Source organism: Rattus norvegicus, chromosome 7 (assembly GCF_021556685.1).
Source record: "Rattus norvegicus strain SHRSP/BbbUtx chromosome 7, alternate assembly SHRSP_T2T, whole genome shotgun sequence".
Lineage (NCBI taxonomy): Eukaryota > Metazoa > Chordata > Mammalia > Rodentia > Muridae > Rattus > Rattus norvegicus.
Genome location: NC_141540.1, coordinates 122362102 through 122376930, shown reverse-complemented (window position 1 = coordinate 122376930; position 14829 = coordinate 122362102). Strand labels below are relative to the sequence as shown.

The 14829-nt window shown below is 45.0% G+C and overlaps 1 long non-coding RNA gene across 2 annotated transcripts in view; it reads left to right on the top strand.

The window, feature by feature from the left end:
• LOC134479757 (uncharacterized) overlaps positions 1-14829 on the top strand; it is a 60710-nt gene that overhangs the window by 40305 nt on the left and 5576 nt on the right. Inside the window, exons 6-7 of one of the 2 annotated variants that reach the window (XR_015625789.1) lie at positions 2169-2347; positions 8351-8490. This is a non-coding gene — a long non-coding RNA (uncharacterized LOC134479757). The remainder of the gene's footprint in view (positions 1-2168; positions 2348-8350; positions 8491-14829) is intronic. The other variant, XR_015625788.1, reaches the window with a different exon arrangement.

Here is a 14829-nt window from a genome sequence, read left to right as displayed (position 1 = left end):
TGGGAGGAAGAGGTGTCTATGTAGAAAAGTGGCAAATTTTTCGTTTGTGTTCCAAGCACTCAGGGGACCTCCTGCAAGTCAGGCTGGGTCTGAATGAGCCCACTGTGTGTGTGTGTGTGTGTGTGTGTGTGTGTGTGTGTGTGTGTGTGTGTGCCTGCCATATATGGAGAGGTGTGTAGTCTGTGTCTGCGGGGATGTGGAGAACGTGTGTGGTAAGGTGGTGGTGGGGTTGCTATGCTTCTGGTATATGTGACGTGTGGTTTGTATGTAGTGAATTGGATAAGTAGTGGGGGAGAGGTGTGGTGTGTGATCGCATTATTTGTCTTTGTGAAGTGTGTGTAACATGTAGGAAGTGTGGTGTGTGTGATACATGTTTGTGCTGAGTGTCATATGTGTGAATGCATCTGTGGTGTGGGATCTTGCACTTGGAGGCTAGAAACAGCTTGGGGGAGTCAGTTGTCTTCTTCTGCCATGTCGTTTCTGGGGCTCTAACTCGGGTTGCTAGTCCTCTGTGGTGGTTTGAATATGCCTGCCCTACAAGGGGTGTGGCTTTTAGGAGGTGTGGCCTTGTTGGAGGAAGTACGTCACTGTGGGGGTGGGCTTTGAGACCGTCCTCCTAGCTGCTTAGAAGACAGTCTTCTCCTGTTTGCCTTGGGAACAAGATGTGGAACTCTCAGCTTCTCCAGCATCGTGTCTGCCTGGACACTGCCATGCTTCCTGCCTTGATGAAATGGGCTGGACCTCTGAAATCAAAAGCCAGCCCCAATTAAATGTTGCCCTTCCTAAGAGTTGCCTTGGTCATGGTGCCTGTTCACAGCGGTGAAACCTTAACTAAGACACCCTTGTTGGTTTTCTTTGAGGCAGAGTCCCACATACCCAGGGCTGGCTTGGGACAGCTACATAAAGAGTTATGAGGGGGTTGGGGATTTAGCTCAGTGGTAGAGCGCTTGCCTAGCAAGCGCAAGGCCCTGGGTTCGGTCCCCAGCTCCGAAAAAAAGAAAAAAGAAAAAAAAAAAAGAGTTATGAGGATGGCTGTCCGCCACGCCAGTGCTGGAGTTTTAGGTGGGTACCACTTTGCTCTCCGAGACTGGTTTGTATTTCTTAAGCACGCATCCTGAAGAGTCATCCTTGTTGGAGCTTATGTCAAAACCTCACCCCTTCTTAAAGCTGGATAGCACTAAGTATGCTGGCACGCTATAGTGATATTCCACCAGTATTCCAAAATGCCTGAGATAATTAAATTCACCACTTATTTATTTATAAGCCTGCCTCAGTCTTAGGCTTGGAGGCCATCTTATAGTAAAGACACACTAGGTTCATTCCTGTGTGTGATTAAATCTGTTCCTCACATGTTGGCCTATGTACAGCATATGTATCTATCTGCATAGTAAATGTAGCTGACCTGTAACCTCGCCTGTCCCAGGAAACAATGACCAATCTTTATTTCCAAAAGTTATTATGACCACTATTTTTTCAAGATTTATTTATTTATTATTTATAAGTACACTGTAGCTGTTCAGACATACCAGAAGAGGGCATCAGATCCCATGTGGTTGTGGGATTTGAACTTAGGACCTCTGGAAGAGCAGTCAGTGCTCTAACCACTGAGCCATCTCTCCAGCCCCCCCCCCTTTTTTTTTTTTAAAGATTTAACAACCACTATTATTATGACCACTTTGCAACCATGTCTTTGTTTCAGGGAGTTGTTCTGTTCTGTTCCTGTAACCCTACCTGTTGGTCTGCCAGAGTCCCCCATTTGGAACCCCTACTCCTGGAGTACAAAAACTTTTATCTTACTCAAGTCTGACCTCTTGATCTCTACCTTAGGGGAAAGCAGCTTATGTTCAGGAGTCAAAAAAAAAATAGGAGGCAGAGGCAAGAGGATCTCTTTGAGTTCAAGGACAGCCTGGTCTACAGTATCAGAACAGCCAGGGCTACACAGAGAAACCCTGTCTCAAAAAATAAGCAAAACAAAATGAAGTTTGCTCTAATTAATTGCCTGAATTAGCTAATTTGGCCACGATGATTTGGGTAGGTGGTCTTTCTCCTCACATCTGTGGGGTTAACATTATAAGAAAAGGGTTTCATTTGCCTCATCGTTTTGCCGATTTTAGTCCATGATCAATTTGCTCCATTGTTTGGGACCTGCCATTTATCTGTCACCACAGAGGCCAAAGCAGAGAGAACCTACTCAATGCATAATCCAGGGAATGAAAGAGAAAGAGACTGGGGTCCCACAAGTTCTCTTCAGGAATACTCCTGGATGGTCTGCGTATCTGCCAGTGACTTCACAACCTCCTGATATCACTACCCTGGGAACCAATCCTTCAGTGCACAGAACCCCCAGGTATTCAGGACCCAAACTATAACCTACCTTGTGTTTACTTACATATTTCTTTACATTGTATTTATTTATGTATTTTTATTTATCGGAGGTGTGCGTGTGTACATACGTGAGTTCAGAGGACAAGTTAAGGAAGTTTGTTCTCATTCTTCACCGCATGGGGCCTGGGAGTTGAACTCAGGTCATCCAGCTTGGGGACCAATACCCCACAGCCGCTGAGCCATCTCCTTGTTGTCCACCTACCTCAGTTGGTGGACATTCAGATTGCAGCCATCTTTTGATTCTTATGAATCATGCTACTGTGAGCAGGGGCATGGGGAGATTCAAATCCCTGTTTTCAGAGGTGAGACTGCTGGATCCCGTGGTGGCTGTAATTGTCGGGGTGCCACCATGCAGCTTCCATGGCAGCTTACCATCTTTGCATTCCTGCCAGCAACACCCCAGAGTCCCAGCTTCACCGCCTCCCCTACACTTTTTCTTCCCTTTTTATAATAGCAATCTCAGTGGGCGTGAAGTGGAGTCTCATTGTGACGCTCTAGACTGCTGGTGTGGAATGTCTGTCCGTAAGTTTGCTGTCCATTTGCATGTTTTCGTTGGGGGGCAATTCCCTTTCTCATTCCATAATTGGATGGCTTTTCTCCTTGGCTTTTAGGAGTTCCCTCTGTAGGCTGGCCTTTAACCCCTCATCAGGTAGGCAATTCGCAAACACACCTTCCCTTTCTCTGGGTTACCCGTTCCCTCTAATTTCTCTCTTTGACCCACAAACATCTCCAATTTCGATGTAGCCCAACTTTTTTTAAAATTTGTTTAAAATTTGTTTCTATGTGTATGGGTGCCATGTCTTCGTGTAGGTGTGTACCGCATGTGTGCGGTGCCCACAGAAGCCAGTAGAGGGTGGCGGATCTCCTGTTACAGATGTCTGGGAGACATCATGTGGGCGCTGGGAATCAAATCTGGTCCTCTGGAAGAGAAACCAATGCTCTTAACCACTGAGCCATTTCTCTAACCCACCCCCACCCCCATTTTTTTTTCTTTTTTTCTTTTTTCTTTTTTTCAGAGCTGGGGACCGAACCCAGGGCCTTGCGCTTGCTAGGCAAGCACTCTACCACTGAGCTAAATCCCCAACCCCCCTTTTTTTTTAAGTTAAAATTTTTACTAATTTATTTAGTGTGTGGTATGGATACCCATGCTATAGCATGTATGTAAAAGTCAAAGGATAATTTCAGGAGTCAGTTCTCTCATTTCACCACATGGGCCCAGGAAACAAACCAGATCATCAGGCTTAGCAGCAAGCTCCTTTCCTGGCTGAAGCCATCTCGCTGGCCCTATTGTTTTCATACCTAAGAAAATATTATTAATTTATGAAGATTTCCCCTATGCTTTCTTTTAAGAGTTCTACAGCTTTAGCTCCTGTGTTTAGGTCTTTGCTCCTTTTTTTTTTTAAAGTTTAGTTTTGTATGGTATAAAGGAAAAGTTCAACTTTTTTGCATATAAATGTTCTATCATTTGTTAAAAAGACTTTTTTCTAGCATCAAAAAACACTGATCTCTTTACTAAAACTGTTACATTACACATTTTTAGTCTCTGCATTTTATTCCTCTGATATATACAATATGTGCATAGGGACTTGCTGTGTTATTTTGACTATAGTAACTTTGTGGCAGAAAGTTTTCAAATCAGGAAGTATGAAGCCTCTAATTTTGTCCTTTTTACCCCTTACCTGGGGCAAAGATTATTTGGGGTTCCTTGAGATCCCGAGAATTTTAGAGTGATTTTCCCCCCAATACTTATCCAAAATAGTCATTAGTGTTTTAATGGGGATTGCATTTAAAACTGTAGCGTACTTTGGATAACACTGACATCTGTGTTAATCAGCTTTCATCACTGGGACAAAACGCCAGGTCGAATTAAATTGTGAAGAGGAAAAGTTTATCTTGGCTCACGGTGTCAGAGGTCTCAGCTCATCATCCACCACTGCTCCTGGGCCTGTGGTCAGGAAGAGCATCACAGTGGACAGTGGATGGCAGTGCAAAGACGCTCACCTGGTGTCAGCCAGAAAGCAGAGAGGGAGAAGGAAACCTGGTCCCAGTATCCTCTTTGATGATGCACTTCCCTCCAAGTCCCTCTCAAGTCCAGTGACTTGGAGCTGGAGAGACGGCTCAGCAGTTAAAAGCACCGGATGCTAATCCACAAGACGAGGGTTGGTTCTCAGCACCCATGTATCAGCTCACCTCTCTGTAACTCTCTGTTCTAAGGGGCCTGGATGCCCTCTTTGAGCCACTGCAGGCAACAGGAATATATATGGACATGCGGGCAAAACACTATGTCCATAACATAAATAGATGCAAAGAAAATTAGGTCAGTTTTGTTTCCGTAGAGTAACAATGAAAAAAAAAACCTAAAAAGGAAAATAAAGAAGCCAGCCTACACCTTGTCCCAACCCTTTTGCTGTTCCTCCTGGCTTCTTAGTCCTGATGAGGTGAACAGCCTTCTCCACCTCAGGCTTTTGGCACAGTAAAGTTCTGTGGTGCACATACAAACAGGAACACACATAAATAAAAATACTTTTAAAATTCTGCTACTTTCCATTAGTGTCAGGTCACTGACAGAAGAGTGTTGGGGGCAGAAAAATCTAAACTATAGCAAAGTTATAACGTTATAAACAGAACTAAGTGTCCAGTATGTGCACAAGCACTGGTTTTCCCTTTGTATTTTGTTTGCAATGGATTCTCTGGTTTTTCTTTGTTTGTATTTTCTTTCCATTGGATTCTCTGGACTGGAATTACCCATGTGTCTTAGTCACTGTTCTGCTGCTCGGAAGAGATACCATGACCAAGGTGATTATTATAAGAGAAAACATTATGTGGGACATGCTTATAGTTTCAGAGGTTTAGTCTGCTACCATCATAGCTGGAGCACAACATCATGCAGGCAGAGGCTCAGTAACTGAGACCCACAGTCTGATCCACAGGCAGAGAGAGAGGCTTGGGGATTGGCATGGGCTTTTGAAACCTTAAAGCACACCCCAGTGACACACTTCCTCTAACAAGGCCACGCCCACTAATCCTTCGATCCTTCTAATCCTTTCAAATAGTGCTACTCTCTGGTGGCTAAGCATCTAGATAAATGAGTTTATAGGGGCCGTTTGTATTCAAAACAACACATCATGGTCTGAGCCATCATGTGTGCTGGGAACCAAAGCCAGGTCCTCTGCTAGAGCAAGAAGTGTCCTTAACTGCTGAGCCCTCTCTCCAACTCCAAAACCAAATTTTGTATTAGTTTCGGAGCTGGGGACCGAACCCAGGGCCTTGGCGCTTGCTAGGCAAGCGCTCTACCACTGAGCTAAATCCCCAACTTGTATTAGTTTCATGTCCTGAAACTTTGCTGAGTTAATTAGTTCTAACTGCACATGTGTGTGTAAAGGTATTTGAGATTTCCATTTGAGGAAGAAAATGATGTCTCTTACTCAGGGATGCAGATCTCTCGGCAGAGTCTTAGCAGAGACCAGTCTGAACCGATGTTGAAGGGACTCCGCGGATGACAGTGTCTCTTATTCTCTGAAGTAATCTATGTGACTTTAAGTCTGCCCGCAAGGCGATGTCTAGTTAAAGCCTTATAAGTTAGGTATAGTTGTTTGGTTTTGGAGGGTGTTTTTGTTTTTGTTTTTTTGTTTGTTTGTTTTTGTTTCTTATTTTGAGACAGGGTTTCTCTGTGTAGCCCTGGCTCTCCTGGAACTCCTCTGTAGACCAGGCTAGCCTCAGACTCAGAGTTCTGTCTTCGTCTGCCTCCCGAGTGCTGGGATTAAAGGCATGTGCCACCACTGCCTAGCTTTCATACTTTTTAATGACTCATTTTAAGTATGCTAACATATTCCCATGCTACAAAATTCAGAAGGTTCAAACAACAGTGTAGTGAAAAGACTGTTTCCCAGAAAATCATCTGCATCCAGTTGGTGTTTTTTGCGACCTCTCCTAAGGAGGACTAAGGGCATGCACAGTATTTGGAAGCACAAGACTTTTATTTCCTTTTCGCAGATGCTTCCCTGAAAGAGACGCTCTCCTGCCTCCTGCTCCTTCCATTTCCTACTACATCTTGGAAATCGTTTCACGTGAGGAACCTAAATTGTTCTTCTTCCCCCCCCCCTTTTTTTTTTGGTTCTTTTTTTCGGAGCTGGGGATCGAACCCAGGGCCTTGCGCTTCCTAGGTAAGCGCTCTACCACTGAGCTAAATCCCCAGCCCCCTTCTTTCCCCTTAGTAACTGCCCAACACTCCACCCGACATTTGTACAATAATGTATTTGAGGGACATTTAGACTATTTTAATTTCCATTATTATACATATGAAGGTTAGGATCTCGAATGACATCTTAACAGCTTGACTCAACCTAAGGAATCTAATGAAGAATGGCTGTTTCATCTATTGGTCATTTAAGAATTCTTCCCAAATTTCAATATGGAGGCAAGACAGTGCGCGATGGCGCTTCTCCCGTGACGCTACCTTTTATTTTGGGTCTGTGGATTCCGCGTTTCTTGCCTTTGAGGGTTCGTGCTTTGCTTTGTATCGCAGGGGTTTATGGATCACATTAACAACTGTGCAAGGCAACTTACTGCACAGTTATGAGCTTCGTTATTTCCCTCCTCTGAATTTCTCTTTCCGTTTCCAACGATATCTATTTCATTCCTTGGTATCGCATATATTTTTGTAAGCCACCTCGAGCGTTTTGTGTAACGAAGCAGGTAGGAACATATACGTGCGTGAAAATGTCTCCTACCCCCACCCCAGTACATGAGTAAAATGCGAATATGTAGCAATGTCCACGGAGGTAAATTTGGCCTCTCTTCTGGCCAGAGTGAGGTGCAACACCCGGCTCCCACTTCTTTCCATCTGTTGTAGCACCCCTTGCTACCCAGCGTAGCCTTCCCCTGGGACCTACTAGGCTGTTTCTGGTTACTTCCGCTCCACCATAATGCTTCTTGCCCCATACAAGGTCAAGAGAAACACTGATCCGGAATCTCACGGATTGTAAAACCTATTACAAGAGCTGGGATGAAGGAGAAGAAAAGTGCAGGAGCTGAAGGAGCACAGGGATAGAGCATGGCGGGTGTGTGTGTGTGTGTGTGTGTGTGTGTGTGTGTGTGTGTGTGTGTGTGTAGACAGGCAGGAGGAAAGAATTCCTGGGGTGCCCTGTCACTAACCCCAATCCCACATTCAGCTGCACACCCCCACCAGTCATTCCATGCCACCCACCAGCGTTCTTTCGCCTCAGTGGGAGAAAGCAATTTGCATCCAACCAGCAGGATTAAGATAGATGCATAGAGCTAGCTTTCTCATCTCACAAACCGGTTTCATCTCACGGAGGCCGCTGTGCGCAAGGCAGTGGGGGTGGTTTCATTGTAATGTGGCCCCTGCGGGCTGAGTTCCAGATTTGCGGTTCAGTTTGTCTACTTTAGAGGTGCCAAGTGAGTAAACAGCTGGACATGCTGCAGGCTGGGGACCAAAGACACTTAAGCCTAACCCCGGCTGGCTGCCAGCTCCTGCAGGGGCGGGTGTTTAAAGTTGGGGAGGGCAGGAATTGCAATTATCTGGGGTGGACATGGGGCATCTGGGCATTCGGTTTGAAGAGTGCTGTGGGAAATAGGATGCAGGACTCAGCATCCTGAGCGAGCCCTGCTTTGTCCCTGGGGCTTCTCCCACAGCATGGAGACCTCTAGGAAAAGGCAGAGCACAGTGTAGGATTCTTTCCGAGAGCTGAGAGCTCTCCAAGTCTCTGTACCTTTACCTACAGAACAAGCATTCACATTCGTAGGCCCGCAAAACCATCAGAGGAATTCAGTAGTGAAATGTGTGCTTTCAAAGCTCTTGCCATGTGCCAGGCATCATACTGGACGCTTGGCATGCAGTGGTAATGTATGCATGAGATGTGCGAATATGTGAGCATTTGAGAACCATACGTAACGGAATCTTCACACCACCCTTACCAGTTACGGCATGTCTGTGCTTTTTCAGGGGAGGAAACTGAGGTTCAGAAACTGAAAGTAAGATGTACCCGTGCACACTCAGTGCACAGCATTGGAATAGAACCCAAGTATCAGGACCCTGTAAATCTGCCTCGAGCCACACCTGACACCGGAAGACATACATCGGAGGTAAATCGTTGTCACAGGCCTATGGATCACTGACTCTGGCTTTACCTGGGAGATGAGTTTTCTACAGGCTGGTTCTGCAGCAGCCCTGCCCTCTGTCAGTTTCCCTTCTGGACACTCCCAGTGTGATTCTGTTTATTCACCTAAGAGTTTTTTTTTTTTTTTTGAGTTGAAGAGATGGATCAACAATTAAAAACACAGGCTGCTTTTCCAGAGGGCCCAAGTTTTCTTTGGATGGATATATATTCACATATATTCATATATATTCAAACATATACATTCATTATATATTCACACATTTATACATTCACATGGTGGCTTGCAACCATCTCTAACTCTAGTTCCAGGGGTCCAAAGCAAAGAAAATCAGTATCTTAAAAGAACTAGATAAAACCCCATGTTCATTGTAGCAGTTTCCACGATAACTGTTACAGATACAACCTAATTGTTACCTAATGAATGTATGGAGAAAATGCAACACATATTTGCAACGGGCCATTACTCAGTGTTTGTTTTTCCTTTTCCTGTGTGTGCATAGTGTATTTGGTGTATGCATAGGCATAAGCACTCACACAAGTGCATGTGCATGATTTTGCCTGTGTGGGTACTCGTGTATATGGAGACCCAAGGTTGACGTCAGGAATCCTCCTGAACCATTTTCCATCTTATTCATTGAGACCAGGTTTCTTAATCAAACCCAGAGCTTACTAATAAGTGTACTCTTGCTTAGCTTGTTCTGGGGATCCGCTTTCTTCCAAAGCTAGAGTCACAAATGGGTCACTATGCTCACCGAGCATTGACCTGGGTTTCTGGGACTGCAAACTCCTGGGCTTACACTTACGTAATAAATGCTTTAAGCACAGCTATCTTCATGGCCTGATCGGTCTTTAAGATGAAGGAACCATACCTGGGCAGTGGTGGTGCACACCTTTAATCCCAGGAGGCAGAGGCAGGTTAATCCCTGAGTTGGAGTCCAGCCTGGTCTACAGAGTGAGTTCTAGGACAGCCAGGGCTACGCAGAGAAACCCTGTTTCAAAGAAGGAACCTTGTCATTTGCAATAACCTAGATAAAAATGGAAGACATTCTGCTGGGTGCTATAGGCCAGACCCTGGAAAACACCGTGTGATCTCACGTGTGGGATCTGAAAAATCAAAACCAAACCAAAACAAACAAACAAAAAAAAAACCTGAATTTAAACAGGAGCTGAAGCTCAGTGCATAGAGCACTTATCTGGGATGCCCCAGGCTGCAGGTTAAAAAAGAGAGAGAGATTTAAAGTAGAATCCCCAGAAACATAAAGCAGAATGGTAACTGTGGGAGCCAGGGAGTAAAGACAGAGGGTCTGGTCAGAAGGTAAGGCATTTCAGTTACGCAAGATAAGTAAGTTCCGGATTTCTAGTGTAGACCTGGATGTTTTATTCTGTATTTCATTGCCAAACAGAGTACTTGAGGTTGAATAGCTATAAAAGGAAGGTTTATTGCACTCATGTTTGTATTGATATATATATATGTATATGTATGTATGTATATATATGTATATGTATATATCACGATATATATATATCGTGATAGGACAGAGGAATAGGCAGAGTAGGTACATGAATATGGGAAAGCGCTAAAAGGAGGCCCGTATCTGTAACCACCTGCTGTGGAGGGAGGGGTGGTCCACAGAGAACTCTACTAACCTCTCTTAATGACTCAGTTGCTTCCTTTCGGTCCTGCTGGCTCTCAGCACCGCTCCACTAGGGACCACATCTGAGCATGTGTTTTGAAGGCAAGAAAGCAGAGACACACTCGAGCAGTCAGCAGTGCTGTGTGAGGTAAACGTGAAATTTAAGGAAGTCTCTGGTGAGTTGGTAGGAAGGGCGGCCCACACCTACAACCCCAGCTCTTAAGAGGCTTGAGTCAGGAGGATCAGGAGTGTGGCTCACCTGGTCCATGGAGTGAAACCCTACCAAGGGGAAAAAGAAAAGGAAAAGAAGAATGTTCTTTTAGATAGTAACTATGGGAAGTGGCGGATGTGTTAGGTAGCTTGATTGATTATCAATAATTCCTAGTGTGCATGTGTCTGTTGAAACATCAAAGGTATACAGTAAATATATACACAATTTTTAATTTGTCAATTATTTGTCAGTAAAGCTGGAGAATTTCTATATAATTATTTTCCAGCACAAAAGTAAATGGTTTTTTTTTTTTCTCTTGAGACAGGGTCTCATGTAGTCCAGGCTAGCTTTATGTATTTCCCTTATGGAGTCAGGGATAGCCTTGAGTTTCTGATCCTCCTGTTTCCACCTTGCAAGTGCTGGAATTGCAGGCCTGAGCCACCCCTGTTTGAACCCAGGGTTTCATTCACGTTAAGCAAGCGCTCAACCTTACACTGCCAGCCTCCAATGATGCTTTTTTTTTTTTTTAACAAAAGAGTTTGATATTTCTAGAAACTCTGGAGCTGGAGCTTCAGCACATTTTTCTATATCAAATGTGTTTTGTAGGGGGCTGGAGAGATGGCTCAGCGGTTAAGAGCACTGACTGCTCTTCCTGAGGTCCTGAGTTCAAATTCCAGCAACCACATGGTGGCTCACAACCATCTGTAATGAAATCCAATGCCCTCTTCTGGTGTGTCTGCAGACAGCTACAGCATACTCATATACATAATAAATAAATCTTTTTTAAAAAATGTGTTTTGTAGACCAGCAGCTATGGCAAACACCCAGGAACCTGTTAGGACTCTGGAATCTATCTGGGGCTGGGGTGTGGAGGGCGGGACTAAGATGGTCGAGAGCTTACTGTACATGAAGCTGCTTGGTTTTTCCTCTCCCTTCTCGACACAGATGTAGGCCAGGCTAGACCAGATTGAAAGCAGATAAAGGCAGGTTTATTAGGAGGCAGCTCTCGGGTGGCCTCGCCCATCTCATAGGTGGAGATCAGAGGTCAGTGATGTCACACATCCAGGCTAAAGCAAGGGGGTTTATAGAGCTTAGGTGAGGAGTGATGACAGCCAGCTAGGAGCTGGGGTTGTGTCTGTCTGTGGTCAAACACTGAGCCCCTGGGCGGGCACTCGGGTGGGTTACCGGAAACTCAGAGAGGAGGAGTGGTGACATGTTAGCCTGGAGTTCTCTCCAAGAGGCCAGGGAGTTTTCTCTGTGCAGGTGGTGCTCGGGGAAGGAGGGGAGATGGGGTTTCCCAGCTTGTGAGGGAGCGAGCCCAGCACTGCATTAAACTGAGCTTGGTGTTGTGGACCTGAAATTCCTACACTGGACTGATAGGTATGGGAAGGTCAAAGAGCCAAGGTCATCCTTGGCTATATATCAAGTTTGAGGCTAGCATGGGTTATATAACACTCTGCCAGAAAGAGGGGGAGAGAGGAGGAAGGAGCTTATCTTAGGTCCTAGCCAGACTTGTCGGATCTCTTCATGGAATAAGACCCCACCAGCCTGAGGCTCCTTTAAAGTTTGAAAATAGTTGGTGGTAACTCATCCTCCCACCCCAGCTAAGATAACAAGTGTCAGTTGTTTTGTGTGTACAGAAGGCTTATGCAAAAGCATATTCTTCTAACCTCTTTCAGTAATTACCAGCAATTTTCTAACCTTGTCTAAAACCGAACTGTCATTGATGTCATTCAGCAGGAAGCTAACAAAGACATCATTATCCTGTCTCTCTGCTTCTTCTCTTGCCCTCTGTGTGGCCCAGCCTCCCACAGCAGCCAAATGATCTGCTTTGTACATAGACAGGATCATGGCATCCCCTGCTTGGAACCCACGGGTGCCCTCCCATTGCCCTGGGAACACGTGGCTCCCTCTGCACCACTCTTTGCCACCCACCCTCTTCTTCTGCACTTCTCTCACCAAAATGACCTGCGCTCTTAGCTACGAGTCAAGCTGTCTCTTGGCTCTGGGTCTTTGCAGTCCCCTTCCTAAGCCTGGGGTGCCCTGCCCCGCATCTTCCCATGGCTTTTCAGTCTCATCCTTCTGCTCTTGGCTTAAGCATCACCTCCTCAGAGGCACGGGAAGAGATGACCCACTGCATGAAGCAAGCCTTTACCCACATCATTCTCCACGTCTGCGTCTGCGTCTGTCCTTCCAGGTTTCGGCTTCTACAGTCATACTCATTTGTCCTGCTTGGCGACTCTCTGCACATGAGAGTGTAGGCTCAAGGAGAGGCAAGGCTACCCTGCTCCCCTCCCCTGTGACCATGCCTCTTGCTGGTACACACTCAGCGCCTGTTGAACTGATAGGTTTAGCAAATCAGGCATGTTAATTCCATCTCTCTGTTTTTATCAGCCTACTGAATTATAAAGATAATGGATATCGATTCTGCTTTAAAGATTCCCTTTTATTATTTTTTTAATTAGATGTGTTTGTGTGTGTGTGTGTGTGTGTGTGTGTGTGTGTGTGTGTGTGTGTGTGCATGGCACTATGTGCACGGGAATGCAAATGCTCTTGGGAGCCAGAGGCATTGGGTTCTCAGGAGCTGGCAATACAGACATTTGTGAATTGCATGATGTGGGTGCTGGGAACTGAACCCAGGTCCTCTGGAATAGCAGCGGATGCTCTTAACCTCTGAGCCATCTCTCCAGCCCCTTGATTGAGGCTTTTGAAAGTTTCAAAAGGGAATAAAATCCTCAAAGATAAATACTCACAGGAGCTTACTTTTATCTCCTTCCAAACTTATGTAAAACTTTCTAAAAAAATTTTAAGCGGAACGGGTCATGATGGTGCACGTCTTTAATCCCAGCCCTTGGGAGATAGAAACACATAGATCTCTCTCTGTGAATTTGATGCTGGTCTACATAGGGGGTTCTAAACCAGGCAGAGGCTACATAGTGAGGACCCATTTCTAAAACAAAACAAAACAAAAACAGCAAAACGAGAGGCACAAACATATATTAGATCTTTCAAAAGTAAAAGTACCAAGCAAGCACATAGCTTAACATTTTGTTAAAAACCAAACAAACCCCAGGTTGGCATCTAATTCCAAAATTAAAGATGCAGAGGGGGTAAGAACAGGCATTCAGGGTCATCCTTAGCTACACGCCAAGTTCAAGATCAGCCCAAGGCTATACCAGTCTCAAAACAAACAGAAATACACACTCGTTCTTGCCACACATCCAGGCAGGTCTTACACTCTGGACCCTCTGGCTTTGGCCCCTAAATACTGAGACTACGATTTCGAAGTGCCACACGTCCAGCATCTTTTGTTTCATTTTATTTTGCTTGAGACGGTATCTCTATCCGTAACAGGATGGCCCAGGACTCATAGAGTATAGATCTACCCGCTTCGGCCTCCCAAGTGCTGGGATTATAGGTGTAGATTTACTATGCTCAACCTAACTGTTTTGAGGTCAGTAGGGATTTGGCCATACCATTGTTTAATCACAACTTTTAAAATTATCTGTTACTCATTTTTGTGGACAATTCCATATATACATATATATGAGTATATATATCAATCATATAAGTACTAATACACACACACACACACACACACACACAGCTTCCTGGAACTCCCTTTATAGACTATGCTGGCCTCAAACTCAAGAGATCCAGCTGCCTCTGCCTTCCAAGTTCTGGGATTAAAGGTGTCTGCCATCACAACCTGGCTGTAAGAGCATCTCAATCCCAGCTACCCTTGACCCCCCCTTCCCACTCCCCTGCCCCCCACCACCACACAACAGGTCCACCTTCTCACCTTTCTGTCCCTTTCCCCCTAACAACTCACTGTTTCCAGAGTATTCTCATTTTGCAGAGGTAAAACTCTGTAAATGTTAACACCTCCCTACTTCTCTTTCCCCCAGCTCTGTTCTTTCTGATTCTGGGTTTGAGTAACTCACTTTAAAACAAAGCAAAACAAAACAATCCATCTTTGCACGGGAGTGTGTCAGTTCTGGCTGACTGTCCTTCCGTTGTGTAGAATTCCATGTCTAAGCCACGTGCGGATCAAATGACCCTTTCTCAGGGGTCATCTAAGACCATCCAAAACCATGGATATTTACATCTCAATTCATAATGGTAGCAGAATTACAGTTATGAAGTAGTAACAGAAATGGTTGTATGCTGGGGGTAACCATGATATGAGAAACTGGATTTAAATGTCACAGCAGTAGGAAGGTTGAGAACCCTGGTCTAAGCTGATGGTTACTGTGACTCCCATCAGTGACCGGAAGTGGTGACGCATGTCTTCAATCCCAGCACTTGGGAGGCAGAGGCAGGTGGATCTCTGGGTTCAAGTCCAACCCAATCTAAAGAGTGAGTTCGAGGACAGCCAGGGCTATGCAGAGATACCTTGTCTCAAATAAATAAATTAATTAATTAATTTAAAAACAAATGGAAGTCCCAGAGGGTTGAG